The following is an 18,196-nucleotide window of genomic DNA, read 5'->3' as shown; positions in this document are numbered from 1 at the left end:
AGGCTCCTCTCCATTGGAACCAGCTCCCAGTTTTGGTCCGTGAGGCAGACACCCTGTCTACTTTTAAGGCTAGGCTTAAAACTTTCCTTATTGATAAAGCTTATAGTTAGAGTGGCTTAGGTTATCCTGAGCTATCTCTGTAGTTATGCTGCTACAGGCTTAGTCTGCTGGAGGACATAATGACCACTTTCACCCTCTTCGCTACATTCTCACACTACTCTCCAATTTTGCATTATTTGCTGTTATTTCAGCTTTTAACTTTATGTTCTCTCTCTTTTCTCTTCCTAGAAGCTACACCTGGCCTGACTCTGTGTCTACCTGTGACACCTTTCTGGAGAGGGGCATCGTCCGAGCTTCTGCTGGCAACAACAATGCTTACCCTCTACCGATGATCCACATGGGCCTGTCTTTCAGTGTGTAACCCTTTCTCTTTTCTAGACATGGCAATTGACTGAGCTTCTACTGTGACTAACTTTATATGTTTTCTTTCAGACTCTAACCTTGAAAACGGGCTCTGTTTATCTGTTCTTTCATTCTAGATGAAACGACTAAAGGAGCTACATCCATTAACATTTACTTTTCCTTCCCATAGAAAGTACTCCTGGATCAGTGTTTCTTTTTTCTTTTTGTGTCTCTGCTCTGTTCTCTCAAACCCCCAGTCGGTCGTGGCAGATGACCGCTCACATTGAGCCTGGTTCTGCTGGAGGTTTCTTCCTGTTAAAAGGGAGTTTTTCCTCTCCACTGTCGCTACATGCATGCTCAGTATGAGGGATTGCTGCAAAGTCAACGCCAGTGACTGTCCACTGTCTCTACATGCTCATCCAGGAGGAGTGAATGCTATAAATCTCTGACTCGATGCAATCTGCTGGGTTTCCTTAGATAGAAAAACGTTTTATCCAATTTGAATAAATAACTGAATCTGAGTGCACTGTTCAATGGTTAGGATTAATTGGAATGTATGAACCTGACTTTTGTGAAGCGCCTTGAGACGACATGTGTTGTGAATTGGCGCTACAGGTCCTTCTCAAAATATTAGCATATTGTGATAAAGTTAATTATTTTCCATAATGTCATGATGAAAATTTAACATTCATATATTTTAGATTCATTGCACACTAACTGAAATATTTCAGGTCTTTTATTGTCTTAATACGGATGATTGTGGCATACAGCTCATGAAAACCCAAAATTCATATCTCACAAAATTAGCATATCATTAAAAGGGTCTCTAAACAAGCTATGAACATAATCATCTGAATCAACGAGTTAACTCTAAACACCTGCAAAAGATTCCTGAGGCTTTTAAGACTCCCAGCCTGGTTCATCACTCAAAACCCCAATCATGGGTAAGACTGCCGACCTGACTGCTGTCCAGAAGGCCACTATTAACACCCTCAAGCAAGAGGGTAAGACACAGAAAGAAATTTCTGAATGAATAGGCTGTTCCCAGAATGCTGTATCAAGGCACCTCAGTGGGAAGTTTGTGGGAAGGAAAAAGCGTGGCAGAAAACGCTGCACAACGAGAAGAGGTGACCGGACCCTGAGGAAGATTGTGGAGAAGGGCCGATTCCAGACCTTGGGGGACCTGCGGAAGCAGTGGACTGAGTCTGAAGTAGAAACATCCAGAGCCACTGTGCACAGGCGTGTGCAGGAAATGGGCTACAGGTGCCGCATTCCCCAGGTCAAGCCACTTTTGAACCAGAAACAGCGGCAGAAGCGCCTGACCTGGGCTACAGAGAAGCAGTACTGGACTGTTGCTCAGTGGTCCAAAGTACTTTTTTCGGATGAAAGCAAATTCTGCATGTCATTCGGAAATCAAGGTGCCAGAGTCTGGAGGAAGACTGGGTAGAAGGAAATGCCAAAATGCCAGAAGTCCAGTGTCAAGTACCCACAGTCAGTGATGGTCTGGGGTGCCGTGTCAGCTGCTGGTGTTGGTCCACTGTGTTTTATCAAGGGCAAGGTCAATGCAGCTAGCTATCAGGAGATTTTGGAGCACTTCATGCTTCCATCTGCTGAAAAGCTTTATGGAGATGAAGATTTCATTTTTCAGCACGACCTGGCACCTGCTCACAGTGCCAAAACCACTGGTAAATGGTTTACTGACCATGGTATCACTGTGCTCAATTGGCCTGCCAACTCTCCTGACCTGAACCCCATAGAGAATCTGTGGGATATTGTGAAGAGAACGTTGAGAGACTCAAGACCCAACACTCTGGATGAGCTAAAGGCTGCTATCGAAGCATCCTGGGCCTCCATAAGACCTCAGCAGTGCCACAGGCTGATTGCCTCCATGCCACGCCGCATTGAAGCAGTCATTTCTGCCAAAGGATTCCCGACCAAGTATTGAGTGCATAACTGTACATGATTATTTGAAGGTTGACGTTTTTTGTATTAAAAACACTTTTCTTTTATTGGTCGGATGAAATATGCTAATTTTGTGAGATAGGAATTTTGGGTTTTCATGAGCTGTATGCCAAAATCATCCGTATTAAGACAATAAAAGACCTGAAATATTTCAGTTAGTGTGCAATGAATCTAAAATATATTAATGTTAAATTTTCATCATGACATTATGGAAAATAATGAACTTTATCACAATATGCTAATATTTTGAGAAGGACCTGTATATAAATAAACTGAATTGAATTGAAATTGAATTGAATTTTAACAACAAGAGAGTATATTGTACAATGTAACTATTCACTACATAGATAAACAATGTTATCATACTTATGTTGAATCTATAATTCTCAAAATCAAATTACCAACAACAGATGTTTATTCAGATGTTCCCAGCTACATCAAAGCAACCTTGCCTAATTCTCATCTAAAATTATACCCAGTCTAACTTTTATTGAATCACAACACCTGCCTCTAAATGTTCACATGGGCAATTAAACAGAACAAAATCTACACACAAGCAAATAAAATTGAATAAATAACCGTTTTCCAGTAGCAGCTTCACTATAATAAGACATCCCTTAGAATGTCTTATTAAAATCTGGAGATGATGGAAGTGAGCTGGATAAAGCCTGGTGTGTAAAATGTGCCGTTTAAGGCAAAGTATGATGAAAATGGGGGGCTTTCAGTCTGATTCTTTGTACGTTGAGGTTTTAATGCTATAGAGTGAAAGGTTTTAATGGCTTTCGGTTGTTATTATTCTCAGTGTTATGACAGTTTGATTGGACCCATGGTTGTAGTTTATTGCTGCTCGGTTTGCATGCACCTCACTTTCCTTGCTTCCAGAGCTTTGTGTTGTTATGGTAATTTTCGTGAAGTAGATTGCATCTCACTAGCTGCTCCACTTGGGTCCCGTCTCTGAGAAAGACCCCGAGCAACATTGTAATAATCATAATGAACACATCAGAACAATGCCTGAACTAAATATCACGTACGTTGATATGCTGGGATACTGTGAATGACCGCCATGGTTACCAAAGTAACTAATTGCAAATGCTGATGAAGCTGTGGCGATATTTACCCACAGGTGCTGGGTTTTACTTTAACAATTCACGTCTCGTTTCCATGTGTGTACAAAAACATTATTCCACTGAGTGTTGAGTGAAAGTTTAATGTTAGTTTCATGATTAAATGTGGTGATTATGTTACAGCTGTACTGGAGTTGTGGAAGTTGTGGAGTCTTTTCACTGGTTGTATCGCCTTAGGACAACTTAAATCCCCTTTTCTGGAACGTGACAGGAAAATTATAAAACTATTATTTCCTGTGTCTCCTGTCTGTCGCTGCTGGTTTCCTTCTACTGATTTTGGATGATAAAACTGCAGCACAAGTCAAATGACAAAGTAATATACTCAGACTGTATAATATATAGAAAAAAGGGGGACAAAAGAATAAACCAACTTTGATCTCAATATACTGTATTTGCAAGGAGCCAGACTATCCCTGATTTTTCTTTCTTTTTTTAAACGGTGGCTAATCAGTAGTTCTCCAAGCTTTCTGAGGAAAGTCAAAATTATACAGCAGAATTTAAGAAATAGGATAAAAAATGCTGCACAGGTCTGATAAAGGACCTGAGAGATGCATTGTCTTTTAGCTGAACATCTACTTTATGCCATTTGACATTTATCATAAGCAGAAGAAAAGGGAACAATTTCTGTCTTTAAGACAAGGGTGCTCAAAAAAGTGAATAAAGATACAATTATTGCATTAAAGCCGGTAAATTATTTTGTAAAAGTGATAAGCATCATCTGTTTCTTGCAAATGTATTTACACCTGTTTTTTCACATTTGTTCACACTATATCCACAACTTTATGGTATTTCATTAGGATTTTATGTGATGGACCACAGCAGGTGATGCATCATTTTAAAATTAAAATAAAAAAACAGGATTTTTTTTTTTCTCAAAAGGAAAACAGATAAAATTCGGAAAGTGTGAAGTACACTGTTTTCAGTTAATAGTAGTACTGTGTTTGGCTGCAGTTACAGCTGTGAGCCTCTTGGGGTTTTTTTCTATCAACTTTGCAAGTCCATTCTTTCACAAAAATGCTGAAGCTCAGACAAATTGGATGTAGAGTTTCTGTAGTTCTTGATTCAAATTCTCCATTGGATTTAGATCTGTACTTTGACTAGGCAACTTTAACGCATACATTTATTTTGGTCTAAACCAGTGGTTCAAATCAGACCTTCAACAATTCATGTTCTGGAACTTTTAGAAGCATCCCTGTTCCAACACTGTCAAATTAATGGCTTATTATCGGGCCTCTTTGCAACCTGTTGACATGCTGAGAAGGTAATTCAGCCATTTGATTCAGGTTCGTTGGAGATCCCTGTTCTAAACTATGTCATTATACTGAGCTCTGGTTGTATGGTTAAGGTTGCTGTCCAGCTGAAAGGAGAAACTTCACTTAGACTCAAGTCTTTTGCAGCCTCTAAAAGGTTTCTTCAAGAATTGTCCTGTATTTAGTTTCGCCCATCTTTCCATCAACTCTGACCAGTATTTGTGTAACCGCTACAGAAAAACATCCCCAGAGCATGAAGCTGCCAATACTACTGTGTTTTACTGTGAGAATAGTGCGTTCAGGGTGATGTGCTATGTTAGTTTTCCTTATAGCATTTTGCATGTAGCCCAAAAAGTTCTGTTTTGGTCTCTTCTGACTAGAGCAACGTCTGTCACATATCTGCTATGTCCCCCACATGGTTTGTGGGAAAATGCAAAGTAAATTCTTCATGGTATGTTTTCTTCTTGACATTCATATTTGTGAAGCACATGACTAATAGTGGTCTAGTTAACAGATTTTCCCACCTGGGCTTTGGATTTCTCCAGCTCCTCAAGAATTACTAGGGGCCTTTGATTAATGCTCTTCTTGCCAGGGCTGTTGTTTTAGTTGAATGGCCGTGTCTTGGTAGGTTTGCAGTTGTACCATACTCTTTTCATATATGCATATTGGATTGAACAATGCTCTGTGAAATGTTCAAAGCATGGGATGTTGCTACATAAACTATCATAGCTTTTAACTGACCGGTATGTTCCTTCTCCTTAATAATTTGGTTTATTAACTAATGATCTCTAAGAAGCATCTGGGACCTTCAAAGAACAGGATTTTATTTACATTATTAGAGTATAGTAGATTGAGATTAGTAGATTGAGTTTAAACTCACATCATTGTTTTCAGATTGTTCTTTAACTTCACAAGCCTTTGATATGTCCCATCACATAAAAAGTACTTTAACAGCAGTGGTTGTAGTGGAACAAAATGTAAAAGAATAATTTTGCAATGCAATGTTTAATTCCAAAAGCTACAGTGCAACTGATTTTGATTGCCTTAAGTTAATAGAAAAGTGCCTTTAACAACACCCCGCACAGCACAATAAATTAAATAGGACCCCATAAGTGGAAACCAGGAAAGAACCTTCAAATGAACTAGAAGTAAAAATAAATATGCATATATCATTTATAGTACAATTTTGGAAATGTGCTGTATCTGTTTGCTAATAGGGTACCTAATATATATAAGATTGCTGCACTGGGTTGAATTTGTAGGACTGCTTCACTCATTCTGGGGAACTGAATGGTACAAACAGGGAAAAAATCAGATTAGAGTGTTTTTCTGAGGTTACAAATTATTCAAAGTGGAAAAATTGGGCATTCAGAAAATATTTTATAATTAAAGTAAAGATTTTGTAACTCGACTGCTTAAGAGTGCTTCCTAATCCAATTTTTTATTGTTTGAAGGAAGCTAAAATAAGACATACGAAAGGGTCTGGAACGCTTTAAAGAGCTTTAATAATCAATCTCAGTGGAAAAGTAAAAGAAACTCTCATCGGTCTGGTGCAGCAGTTTTCTGCCAATGGTCAAATGCATTACTTTAATGGATTTACTACTAATACACAGTTGGCTTTCCTTGGGATGCCATATCCTCCGTTTTTACTTTTACACTAATTATTTTATATAACAATTTATAACAACATCAAATTGACTACTTTGCATTTATCTCTCAGGATAATCTGAATTATGTAACTCAAATACAGGGAGAAATGATGACCCACAGTTTGCTGCAATAACAATCCTTAATAAATATAGACGAACAAAAACAGATACAATAAATAAATAATAAGGATAATTTCAGTGAGCTTGTTTTGAGCTTTCCTTTTACCAGGACCGAAAACCTATTTGCTGTAATTACATTGGAAATTAAGATTCAACAAGCACCTTCCAATTGCAACAACATAATAAGGTTGTTCTAAGGGACTGTGTTCTCTCCATGTGTGGCAGCCTCCTTCGAGTGTTTTTCCCATGAGTGGCTAACCTGTAGCTTTTCTTTTACATGAATTCACTCCAGTGTTATGACCGTACAAGTGGCACTCTTAAAGGAATCATTACAGGAGTTTGCACAGCATTTTGAAATCTAATTCACAACTGCAATTGCCCTGAAATTAGACCTGTAGGGTGCAGATAAAAATTCCTAGCAAATCAGTTACATGGTCACAGTCGACAGTGTGGTACTACAAAACATCACAGCTACTGTGTGGTATTCATATAAGCACCGAGCTAATAATGGTGTTTAATATATCTTAAGGCTGACCCTAGACATTGGATGGCTTTTTTTCTGGATGAATGTGCTGATAGGACCTGTATTAATATAAAAATTCAGACAATAAATTGAGCTGTTCTATTATCTACAAATTCTACATGACAGACTACATCACAGCACAAATCAATAAATTTACTCCGTAAATGTCTCTTTGAAAGTGGCTGAGTGCTTGTTTCACCTACAGCTTCCCTCGAGCCTTGGATGTATCTATAGACTTGCTGCCTGCACTGTTCATGTGCATACTCTTCCCCAGGGGTATATTTCAGCATTTGGGTTTGTTTGTATGTCTGCAGGCTTTTCAGTTGTCAAACTGCAGTATTTATGCCTGTGACTGTACATAACAGAGGTTCAAAAGCTCCTGCACCTGACCAAGTCCCAGTGAGGGGTAGCTGCCATCTGTTCAGCTGTGAGGGAGCTGCAGGACCCCAAACAGGTAGCCCATCTGACATCTCTGACTCATCGCCATATCACCAAACGAAAATCAGGAGAGGAGGGCCCACTGGGCGGTGGACCACCCTTAAGCACGTAAATACAAGGAAGGCTGTCAGACATGCCTGCTGAGCTTTTTAGCGAGGTAAGCAGTTCTGTGGAAATGGTGGGTTTAATGAATATATGCTTGTGAGGCATGCTGTCTACTTTTCCATTAAAAGCAGAGACATCAATGCATCATGCAACAGCCCTCATTGCTTGACACAATCACACCTCCAAGGCAGGAAGGAATCATTACTTTGGGGGTTTTCACCTTGCATTTGAAAAACTCCAGTTCTGTGGATGCATGTGAAATGAATGAGCTTTTAAGCAGCAGTTGGATGCCTATAAATCCTTGCAAGCCAAGGATTACCACAATGCCTCCCAAGACACGGCCTCACACAGAAACTGACAGACTGGGCAAAAAAAATTGCCTTTTTCAGCTAAGAGGCTAATTGTAACTGGGGAGGAGCTGTAGAGAGCCAGAGCTCAGGTGGGATAAATTAGATGTGCACTCTGTACCTTTTACAGTAGACTTACAAGGAGAAAGCCATCGTTGAAAGAAAGCCACGTGTAGTTAGTATGCCACCAGCTACAAGGTATGCAGAAGATACACCAAATGTGTTGTGTGCTGATTCATTGAGACCAGAATTAAACTCCTTGTCCTACATGCAAAATGCTTTGTGTGATCCTGAACACACCAATTTAAAGTGACCCATGATGGTAGCAGGAACGCTGGTCAGAGTTGATGAGAAGGTGGATGTAGATAAGTACTGGGCACTGCTGGGAAAAAAATCAGTGTAAAGCTCCCACAGCTTGAGCCTGGGGTAGGTTCTCTATGACCCCAACCATATAGCCAAAGCTACAATAAAAGGATTTATATAAAAGAATATTCAAGTGTTTAAATGGCCTAGTCAAAGTCCAGACTTAAATCTGAAATATTAGTCTGGAAATGTGAACAGGTAGATTTATTTTTGCCAAAAAGGTTGTTCTAAACGTTTTGACTCAGCGGATCTGAACACATTGGCCTGCCACACAATTCAGTGTTTTATTTAATATTTTGAAAACTATGTGTAACTATCCTCCCACTTTAAAATGATGCTATAATTAGTGCTGGTCCATCACATAAAATCACATTAATATATATTAATGTTTGGAGATGTAACGTAACATACTGTAATGCAAGGTACTGTGATTCCATTCTTTCTGTTTAGAAACCTATGATTGTCATCGCTTGGCTGACTGAGAATGTTCTATACTGTTCATACTTTGAGTCTGTTCCTTTGTTTTTCGGCTGATTCTGCTCTAGCTGGAAATGTAACAGCTATCTTGTAATTACTTTCACTGCATTGTTTCAAATGTTTAAGTCCTTTAATACATCCTGCTACCATGGTTTACAGTATCTACTTTTCAGATCCTTTCTATCACAACATACTTTTCTTTTCCAGCTGTTTCTTTTCTTTTTTCTAAATGATTACTTAAAATATCTGCCTCACTCTGAAGCAGACTCTGGTCCCTTACAATAATAATTAGCCCATAATTACCCTGGATACGTCCCCAAAGAAGCAGCCAAGATGACTCGAGCGCTGAAGAGTTGCAGTTGCGTTATGCTTCCTACAGGTGACACTATTTCAAAGTAATTGTGTCGAAGCTGCAATGCATATGTATCGTTTTCTGTTTTAAAATAAAACGCCGTGTGTATAGGAAAATATGATAATTTATAAAGTCTTGAAATATAATTTCCGTGTCATGCTGACATCTGAACAGTTGGTTGCAGTAAGTTGCTACTGAACAATTTCCTTTCGATGGTATTCATGCCTAATGGCAATAAACACAGTTATCCGATGACAAAAATCCCCATGGACAAGCTTGATCACATTTAAAAACCTGAGTTGGTCTTTAAAAAACTTTTTAGGCTACTATATGCATTCAATGTTTTACTTTGTTAAGAAGAAACATTGGATTAAATAAATAAATGAATAATACGTTTATTTTTGTTATGTGGGTAGGGAAAATCAAGTAGCCCATAGGAGAGCGTTGGAGTTGGGCCACAGGATGACGCGATGGAGGTTGGGTCTAAAAGAAAAAAAAATCCACACCGTACGTGAGGTGCAAGTGAACTGATGTGTGACTTCATGTTTCACCGGCATCCTCACACAGAAGCACACAGCCACACTCAGACAGACAGAAAGAGGGTTAGAGAGGGAGAGGGAGAGAGAAACCGTGGCAGCCTGTTAGAGAAAATGTCCAGTCCATGAGCGAGACGTTATATTTGATGCAGTCTCCTTCTCAGCCGATCACCGGGAGATGCTCACTGCTGTCCGGATGACTTTCACCACTAGAAGAAATTCATTCATCTGGTCGTATCTGATTCACTGACGGACAGGTGGTGGCCGAACGGAGGTGGTGCGCTCAAACCCCAGCGAAACCATCGGGACTGGTCTACTCATGAATGAGTCTCCTGCTGTTTCAAGGTGAGTAGTCAACCTTTTGCCTTTTTTCCACCCATCACTGTGCAATAGCTGAAAGTTGCGTTACTTTACGCATCCTTGAACCTTGCATTGAGGCTGTACACTTGTTTTAAAGATCTCTCCTGACCACCTGTGACAAGAAGCAGGTGATGTTTTAAAAGCAATGTGACTGTAGATGTTTCAGCTTCCATCAAATTCACACAGAAGAGGCAGAACAACTCTTCATCAGGTCAGATGAAAATAAGGACACCATCAGGGGGATAGATTTCCTTCAGCTGTATTAGACAAAGACTGCAGCAGTCTGCTTATGAGGATTTTTTTCTAAGCATGTGGATTATTCTGGTCAGCGCATCAGATCAGTGCTCATCAGGAGAAAGAAAAATAGTGTGAAGTATGCTTGGAGCTATAGTCAGTCAGTCTCTACTGTGGCTATCTCCTCCTCCTGCAGCCTTGGCAGCCAGGGCAGAGTGCAAGCCACTGGGATGCTGATAAGCCGGGGCAGGAGCTGGGATGATGAAGGCTGAGTCCGAAAGCGCACAGAGGTGTGAGCTGTGCCAGCCTCGACAATGCTGTTGACCAAGTGCATCTTTGTTCAAGCCCCATATGTGACTGTTCTTGTGTGTGTGTGGTGGAAGGGAGAGGGTGAGGAGGGGAGGCAGTTGGATTCCCAGCTTTTTTTTTTTTTGACTCTCACCCCTCATGCAAACCAGATGAACCCCTCTCTTCTGTCTGTGTGCTCTTTCTGGTCTGGCTTATCTGGCCAGCCAGTTGGACTAGCTTTTATTCTCCTGGCCCCTCCAGAGTGGATAAAGCCTCTCGTGGAGAGAGAGAATGACAGAGGAAATAAAAAAAAAAAAAGATTGGCTTCTCTCTTGGCATGCTCACGCCTGTCATGTGCTTCGGCATTTTATCAGTTGCCTGCTAATTTTAGGATTTAAACGAATCTCCACATTCATTTCATCTTTTCTCTCTCTGTTGCACTGATTACAGTAAACTTAACTAAGGTTAGGTCTGTCATGTCTTAGTTAGCTGATCGACAAAACCCACTTTATACCAAATAAGAAAATACGTGACATTTTGTTCACATATGACAAAGCTGTGGTTTAAATTTTAGAGACTTTTGCTGTGATAGTAATAACCTCTGAGTTATACTATACTATACAAACAAGCCTGTGTAAGACCTCCTTTTTGTGGGAATAAGAATCAAGTGTTCCAAAAAAACAAAAAAGAACATATATTTACAGGGAAATATTGTAAATTTTGGTATGACAAGTTGTTGTTGAGGATCTAAAAATTAGGGTTTCTAACAGTTAATATATTTTGTCAGTTGTTCAAAGTCCTTGCAATAAGATGCCAAGGAGAGTCCTGGAGTAAGCAAAGAGTATAGAGTAAGGCAGCCCTGGTCAGCTCTCAGAAAGAAGTCTAATGTTCCTTTACATCACTGTTTGGAAACCGTTTTGGGGCTGCATGGTTAAGCAGTTGTTAGTAATATTACCTTGCAGCTAGAAGGTTCTAGGTTCAATACCTTGCCAAGGCCTTTCTGTGTGCTTGCAGTTTGCATTTCTCCCAAATACTGTGAGAACCACCTCTGAGCCCGCCCCATCATTCTGATTAGCAAAATGCTGAAAGAAAGGTGAAAATTACAGTTCACCTCAAGTGAATTTGTAGAAATGGCAATCCCACCTCTTCTAAAAGTACAGCAGAGATAGTTCTGCAAAAAGCCTGTAAATCAAGCAGACATGCCTGAAAGCACAAATAAAAGCTGAAAAACCACTTTATTTTAGTATGTATGAATTAATTTAATCCTTTTTGAGTTGTAATGTTGAAGTACTAATATCAATGTATAGAAAAAGACTATTTCTGTTTGAGAGCCAAAAATTGAGGTAATAGTGCCAAAAAAGTACATATTTAGATAATTGGACTGTATTAACAAGTGGAAACAAGAATTCTTCTGTTAATTATTGACATAAATTTAATGTGTACTGGCTGTACATTAACAAGATGCCTTTTAGATGTCATAGGAAAGGACTGCTTATTTTCATAAAAATAAAATTGTCAGTTTTCAGCATGAATCGTAATTTCCAGGCAGAGCCTTACTTTCATACAACACCTCTGTATGAAATAAGTACAGACAAAAAAGCACATAAAAATCCTGAACATATGTATTATTTGTAGATTATTTAGTTGGCAATGTGGTAAATACGTAACGTTATTAATCATAGGCTCTTGCATTTGAGCCCAGCTCATTCTGCTCTTTTCCCTATGTTCAACTAAAATATAGATACAGTCCAGACCAAAAGTTTGGACACACCTTCTCATTCAAAGAGTTTTCTTTATTTTCATGACTATGAATATTGTAGCTTCACGCTGAAGGCATCAAAACTATGAATTAACACATGTGGAATTATATACTGATCAAAAAAGCGTGAAACAACTGAAAATATGTCTTATATTCTAGGTTCTTCAAAGCAGCCACCTTTTGCTTTGATTACTGCTCTACACACTCTTGGCATTCTGTTGATGAGCTTCAAGAGGTAGTCACCTGGAATGGTTTTCACTTCACAGGTGTGCCCTGTCAGGTTTAATAAGTGGGATTTCAAGCCTTATAAATGGGGTTGGGACGTCAGTTGTGTTGTGCAGGAGGTGGATACAGTACACAGCTGATAGTCCTGAATAGACTGTTAGAATTTGTATTATGGCAAGAAAAAAGCAGCTAAGTAAAGAAAAACGAGTGGCCATCATTACTTTAAGAAATGAAGGTCAGTCAGTCCGAACAATTGGGAAAACTTTGAAAGTGTCCCCAAGTGCAGTCGCGAAAACCATCAAGCGCTACAAAGAAACTGGCTCACATGAGGACCGCCCCAGGAAAGGAAGACCAAGAGTCACCTCTGCTGCGGACGATAAGTTCATTTGTGTCTCCAGCCTCAGAAATCACAGGTTAACAGCAGCTCAGATTAGAGAACAGGTCAATGCCACACAGAGTTCTAGCAGCAGACACATCTCTAGAACAACTGTTAAGAGGAGACTGTGTGAATCAGGCCTTCATGGTAAAATAGCTGCTAGGAAACCACTGCTGAGGACAGGCAACAAGCAGAAGAGACTTGTTTGGACTAAAGAACACAAGGAATGGACATTAGACCAGTGGAAATCTGTACTTTGGTCTGATGAGTCCAAGTTTGAGATCTTTGGTTCCAACCACCGTGTCTTTGTGCGGCGCAGAAGAGGTGAACGGATGGACTCTACATGCCTGGTTCCCACCGTGAAGCATGGAGGAGGAGGTGTGATGGTGTGGGGGTGCTTTGCTGGTGACACTGTTTGGGATTTATTCAAAATTGAAGGCATACTGAACCAGCATGGCTACCACAGCATCTTGCAGCGGCATGCTATTCCATCCGGTTTGCGTTTAGTTGGACCATCATTTATTTTTCAACAGGACAATGACCCCAAACACACCTCCAGGCTGTGTAAGGGCTATTTGACCAAGAAGGAGAGTGATGGGGTGCTGCGCCAGATGACCTGGCCTCCACAGTCACCGGGCCTTAACCCAATCGAGATGGTTTGGGTTGAGCTGGACCGCAGAGTGAAGGCAAAAGGGCCAACAAGTGCTAAGCATCTCTGGGAACTCCTTCAAGACTGTTGGAAAACCATTTCAGGTGACTACCTCTTGAAGCTCATCAACAGAATGCCAAGAGTGTGCGGAGCAGTAATCAAAGCAAAAGGTGGCTACTTTAAAGAACCTAGAATATAAGATATTTTCAGTTGTTTCACACTTTATTGTTCAGTATATAATTCCACATGTGTTAATTCATAGTTTTGATGCCTTCAGTGTGAAGCTACAATAATCATAGTCATGAAAATAAAGAAAGCTCTTTGAATGACAAGGTGTCTCCAAGCTTTTCGTCTGTACTGTACATTTAAAAAAATATATAAAAAATTGGTACTTGTTTAGGTGTAGACATTTGCGCTATTTAGAAATGTTTTTTACTTATTTTAAACAAAAATTGGTGACTGGAAAACCAAGAGCAGCATACATTAAAAGCAGCAGAATGAAGGCTTAACCCAAGCAGATAGCTCAATGAGAATCTCATACCGGACCATACCAAGTCATCTATGATAGGGCTTTTCCATGTACGTGTGAAAAGTGGTAGTAATACTATTTATTACACACTATGGCCTCTGTTTAGTTAGAACTGGAAGCAATATTTCCAAGAAAACATTTGAGAACTGGTATAAGGAAATACCTTCACTTACAGAAATATAATTTTATTTTTCATTTCTTTCAAGGGATCAATCTATTAACAGTTGAATATTGACAGACACTGCAAAAAAAGACATAGAACCCTTATCCCCTCACTGTCTGATGGTCAACTTTTCCTGATTTAGTTTCATAGGATTCCCAAAACTATTTTTTGGTAACTCATAAAAAAAGAGTTAAATCACTTTTTAGCTATTTTTTTTCACTTTCTTCAAATTCAAATGTTCACACACAGTGGATTAAGATTACTATCCATCTAACCAATAAAAAAGCCCAGGTGATAATGTCATAACTTTATGATCTTCTAAACACAAGTTGTGGATGCACTTTAAAGCAAGACCTTAAACAAACTGTTTCCTTGTGTGAAATCATGGAAAAATAAAAAGAAATCGGGCAGGATATAATGAGGAGAACTGTTGACCTTCATAAAATTGATTTGTTCCTGAGTATAATTTCCAGATGCCGTACGGTGCTATATGCACCTGTTTAAACAATTATACGCGAGTATATACAGCATAGGAATGTGCAACCTTTATATTATTCAGTAGGTTGTCTCAGAGATACACGTCCTTTAGTGCAAAATGCAAAATGCACATATGAATCCCAGAACAAAATCAAAGTACTTTGTGAAGATGCTGCATTAAGCTGGTATAGGTGTCGTTTTCCACAGTAAAAAAAGTCCTGTACCGAAAGGCCACTCTGCAAGGAAGAATTTTCAGGAAAAAAGTTTTCAAATACACTTAAAGACAAAGACATGTCCTGTCCTCTGACGTAACCTGAAATGAGTTGTTTGACTGGCTGCAACAATATTAAGACAACATGTGATATGAGATAATATTGGTGAATGTAGTGAATCGTTAAATTGATTTGTAGCAACTAGAAAAAACTTTGGAAATCCTATCTTACCTAAAGTCTAATTTAATGTCAGACAGTGAGGGAAAAAAATAGTCTTTTTACACAGCGTATGTAAATATCTGGTTTCAACTGTATATGTTTTAGGTTGTAAAGGCAAAACCTCAAATACATTTTCACAGTAATGTTTTGTAATTTGGTAAGTTGTAAAATTGGATACATATCATAAAAAATGCTTCTGTTAAATTGTCCACTGATCTTTGTTCGAGCATTATAATTTTTTCATCTATAACAGAGCTCGTTGGAGCATTTTCGAGAAGAACGGAAGGCGAAACCGCATTATTGTTGAGTCTCTTGCCCCTGGAGGCAACGCTGGACCAATGTAGGTGAAGTAATTTAGAACATCTGTCTCTGTCACTTTTACCCACAAGCGAGGAGTTAAGTGTTATCTTAGACCTCTGCAGAGATTAATGAGATACTGTAAGTTTGAGAGGATCAAAAGAGAGAAGAAAGAAAAGATGAAGGAATACACAACTGTTCTTCATTTGAATGATCAGTGAAATCTAATTGATTTTGAAGGAATTTAAAGAACAGGGAATGCAAATTTGGGTCAGGGCGAAAGACAATGCATGGCACTGCAATAACGCATTAGTTGAATTAGTGTATGCAGCAGAATTACAGTGTGTAGCAGCTCAATGTTATCATCCATAGCGGGAAACCCTCCTCCAGCTTCTAACTTTGATTCCCTTTTCACCCTCCTCTATTGTGGGTGATCATGGAGACACTAATTTAACTGGACTGTTCAGATGCTAAAGCCTGAGGAAATAGGCGATGTCAAGAGCTCAGCGTATGCCCTCGTACATATAGCCCTGTTATATCCTGCACCTGACGTGTCTTTGCACACATACATAAGGTAGAAGAGAGAAGAGAGAAAACAGTGAGGAGAAAAATATGGAGAAAATGCAGCTCATTAGGCACAATTAATATGCTGTTGTCCTACCTCTATTCTCTCCTTCTACCTCGATTTTAATCTTTACGCCTCTGCTTGTTTCAGTGTTTTATCCAGGCCCAAAGGGAGCTTAATGCAGACAGGAACCCTACTTGCACTCAGGAGACTAAAAGGGAGTAACACGTAGAGGGAGTAAAGATGTGTTATAAAGACTAAAACAGACAGGAAAAAGTGGAAGAAAGATGTGGTGACAAACTGTGGAGGAGAGAGGTAAGCGGGAGGAGAGGAACAAGTAGAAAGAGTGCAGCTCACCTGCCAGATGGCAGCTTTTGGCAGCAGCACTCAGCATGCAGTGATGGTGGTTGTGCAATATGGTGCGCTGCCTCCAGATTGTCACTCCACTTCTGATACAAACACTGCAATAACTTTGCTGATGTGTGAGTTTTGCAACATTTTCTTTGGCACTGGGTTAAGCGAACAGCATATGGTTCTAAAAAATGCCGACAAAGTTGAGGGATTTTTTGCTTCGTACAGAAAAAGCACCTTTAAACTTTAAAATAATAAAAAAGTTTTTTTCTGTTATTTGAATACCAGTTTTAGCCTTTAAATATATGGCACTGTGGAATATCAAATAAAATGAATGGATCCAAAAGGTTATGCCAAATTACCTCTTAAAGTAAATTTTGTTTGTGTCAGGTGTTTGCAACAGTATGCCATCTAACTTCCTGTCCGCTGCGTTGGAGGACATGTGGAAACAATGATACCAAGATGCTGCTATTGGACGATGCGACAGAATTGTTTTTTTAAGAAAAACTAAGTTTCTCAGATGTCAGAGACAAAGAGATGAGATGAAAAATTTATTATCTACCACTCATTATCACAAATCAGGATGTGTAAAGAAAGAAAATGTTTAAGTAAAGATGGTCTGGTTGTTGTAAAATAGCGCTGGATAATCGGAAGGATTTCTGTGATTCAACTCTAAGCCACATCCTCATCTGCTCATATTATTTCATATCACATTAGTCTCTTTTGCTGTTACTGTCATATTTTCTGAAGGAATAGTGGTTAATTGTTTTTTGGACATCACATGGCTGGTCCTTGTGCTAGATGGACATCTAAGCCTACCAATAAATCACAAATGTGTGTTGGGGGTCTATTTTCAAAGCTTAACTGCTTGAAAATATTGTTTAAGAGCATGAGCATACATTTTCAAAAACAAATCAGTAAAATTCAGTAACTCAATTTTATCATTTTAGGCCGGCTGGGTGTATGTTGAATTTAGGCTTAAAGACAATTTAAAGGTCATCAAATTAGAAGCTTGTGGCTGGCAAGGATTTTTATATGGAAATGTCATGTTATAGCCATGTTAAGCCATAAACAATCATAGATTTCCTAGGATTGGTTCCCTATGCCACTGCTGACTTGGCGGTTGCTGTGCAGACAGTCACTGACACAAACACAAGTATGATAACCCAGAAAAGGTCATTGCTGAAAAACTGGCTGTTGGAAGTGTTGTATCCAAGTGTATTAACAGGAAGTCGAGTGAAAGGAAAAAGTGTGGTGGAAAAAGGTGCATAAGCAACAAGGATAACCCTAGCCTTAAGAGGATTGTGGAGCAAAGTCTATTCAGGAATTTGGGGGAGATTCACAAGGTGTGGACTGCAGCTGGAGTGAGATCTTGAAAGACTACCTCACAGATGCATCTAGGACCTAAGTTACAACTGTCAAATTTGTTGTTTTAAGTCACTCCTGAACCAGAGAAAAGTTACCTTGGCTAAGGAGAAAAAGGAATGGACTGTTGCTCAAAGTCCTCTCTGCAGAGAGTCAATTTCACATTTACCATTATATCGTTATCATTTGGAAATCAAGGTCCCAACGCCTGGAGAGTCCAGAATTAGGTTTCCACAGTCAGTGAGGATGAAGGACTCATGTCATCTGCTAGTGTTGGTCCATTCTGCTTCATCAAATCCAAAGTCGATGCAGCCGTCTACAAGGAACTTTTATACCAGTTCATGTTCACCTCTGCTGACTAGATTAACAAATGTGCTGACTGCATTTTGTAACAGGACCTAGCATCTGACAACTCTGCCAAAAGTACCATACCTGGGGTTTAATGACTGTGGTATGACTGTTCTTGATGAACCGGCAAG

General features: G+C 39.4%; 1 protein-coding gene across 2 annotated transcripts in view; it reads left to right on the top strand.

Moving 5' to 3' along the window:
• Positions 1-9,664: 9,664 nt before the first annotated feature.
• Positions 9,665-18,196, top strand: part of LOC124857321 (plexin-A2-like) — a 103,223-nt gene continuing 94,691 nt past the window's right edge. For both annotated transcript variants that reach the window (XR_007035568.1, XM_047348536.1), the window contains exon 1: positions 9,665-9,993. The gene's annotated coding sequence lies outside the window, so the exon portion shown is untranslated. The remainder of the gene's footprint in view (positions 9,994-18,196) is intronic.

This window comes from Girardinichthys multiradiatus, chromosome 20, assembly GCF_021462225.1.
Source record: "Girardinichthys multiradiatus isolate DD_20200921_A chromosome 20, DD_fGirMul_XY1, whole genome shotgun sequence".
In the NCBI taxonomy this organism is placed as follows: domain Eukaryota; kingdom Metazoa; phylum Chordata; class Actinopteri; order Cyprinodontiformes; family Goodeidae; genus Girardinichthys; species Girardinichthys multiradiatus.
Note: the sequence above shows the minus strand (reverse complement) of the source record. Positions and strands in the feature narration are given on the sequence as shown.